Consider the following 2,174-nt stretch of genomic DNA (forward strand, 5'->3'; position numbering starts at 1 on the left):
ATCAGAGTCACAGCCACAAGGTCTGAAAAGATAGAAATAGAGCTGAGTAGCATTAGCATATGGAAGACACTGTAATCCATACTTAATTACAAACTCTCCTAGTGGCTCCCAAGAGAGAGCACTCTGAGCAGATGAACAATTGCCCAATGCTACTCTCTAGGGTGGCCCACTTGCAAAGAAAGGAATGGAGCCACTCAAGGACACCTCCATCTACTCCTGCTCAAGTTCTCAAACAGGTCAACAGCATCTCATAGTATTGAATGCTACGTTGAGGATGATTTGGAAATTGAACTCAAGCAGAAGGTTGTAAGCTATTGCAGTATATTTTGCTGAGAATGAAGGAGGGAGTATCTGTGATTTTGTGTGTGTGTTACTGTATTATGGGCTGGTGCACTCCTTTGGGAATTATTGCAGAACATATCATTTGTGAAGTATTAAGATCTTCTGTACAGTACATGCCAAGCCTCTGGGCCACCATTTCTGTTGTTCTACTGATGGAAGCAGTTGCCATAAGAAAAGAAGTTCACAGCTGCCATCACCAGCCCTGGCAGAGCATGTATATTGCTTTTTCCTGGTCCAGTAAAATCCACAAATGCAGAAAAACAACTCTAGTTCACTCACACTGCCACCCACCCCCCCACACGTTATAATTTCAGGGCCTAACGATGGACCTTTACAGGTTATTTGAGGCATAGGTCACTATGTGGGCAAAAGCAACTGCAAGACAAAGCAGCAATACAAAGCAGCAATAGCTATGTATTGTGAGTCTTGCGCTCCCGTTTCCTGCTATATTTAAAAAACAGAAGGTGCAATTTGTGGACATCAATCTCCATAAGAAAATAATCCTTCGGTTCTTGGAAAACAGAGAAAAGTTATTAAAAATATCAGTGGATCTGATCCTGAGCACCCCTCTGGCTCAGGCCCATAATTAGAGCTGTGAAATGCTGGCATTGAAATCTGACAGAATTATTCTAGCTCTAGGTTCTTTGTGAATCTGAAACATACTGAGGACTATGCACCCTTGAAAGAGAGACAGGTCATGGGGAATATTTATATACTGAAACTACCGTGAAACCTAATCAGACATTATTATAGGAAGTCAACATTGGTATGACAGTCACCTCTCTTCATGGTATCCAATACTTCACTTCCTATATACTTTCAGGTGGGTTTCCCCATTCCCAATCAGTTCAATGCTCTCCAGGGACCACAGGCTGTAATGTTTGGGAAGTGGCCCTGCACCACGGACATGAGTGTGGAATGAGCGGATATAATTTCATTAGGGCAAAAATGTCCCTTTAGAAACAAGCCAGTGCTGCCACGCCCAGTCTGTTGGACAATTTTGAGACATGGTAGAGGGTGGTGGTCGTGGTCCCAGCACAGGTGTCAGGACGGGGTATTTGGGCAGGTTCACAGCATGGGTCCAGGCTGTTTGGGGCCAGGATCCCAGTGCAGAGCTGGGGTGGGGTGTTTGGCATGTGAGGCCCTGGTGCAAGGGTGAGTTGCTTGTGTTGGGGGTGGGGTCTGGTGCAGGGTGTTTGGTGTGTACTGGAGGACACGATGCCAGTGCAGAGGCTGGGGCAGGGGGTTTGGTGCCTGCTGCGGACGGGATCCCGGTGCAGGTCAGGGGGTTTGGTCCATGTTGGGGGGCAGGGTCCCGGGGCAGCGTGTTTGGCACATGTTGGGGGCAGGGCCCGGGTGTTTGGGCTTGAAATCTGCATCCTCAGATTAAGCTAATTTAAGAGCCTGAGGCGCTGCCACCCGAGCTAGCGGGACAGGCTCGGGGGTGTTCGGGGCCGGTTCGGGACTCCTGCGGGGCAGGCTGTTCCGGGCGGGCAGCAGGGGTGGGGGGTGCTGGGCTGGGGTGTTTGTCACGTGTGTCGGGGGTGGGGCCGGACCCCGGAGTTTTGGGGGCGGCGGGCCCCGGGCGCTGGGTCCCGGGCTGTGTGGGGCGCACTGCGGGGCCGGGGGTCTCTGGGTGGGGGAGGGGGCGGCTCAGAGCGAGCGCGCCGCTCGGGGCAGCCGCAGGCGCACCCCGCGCCCGGCAGGGGGCGCTGTACCGGGAACAGCCTCTAACCCCCGACGCCGCGGTGGATGCGGCAGGAGAGACGCTGAGCGCGGCCCAGACGGAGGTTGTGCGCATGCGCTGTCGCGGCAGCAACGTCCCCGGACCC

The sequence above is a fragment of the Emydura macquarii genome, unplaced genomic scaffold (assembly GCF_026122565.2).
Source record: "Emydura macquarii macquarii isolate MOO-44397 ecotype Brisbane River unplaced genomic scaffold, CSIRO-AGI_Emac_v2 contig_2457, whole genome shotgun sequence".
NCBI lineage: Eukaryota > Metazoa > Chordata > Testudines > Chelidae > Emydura > Emydura macquarii.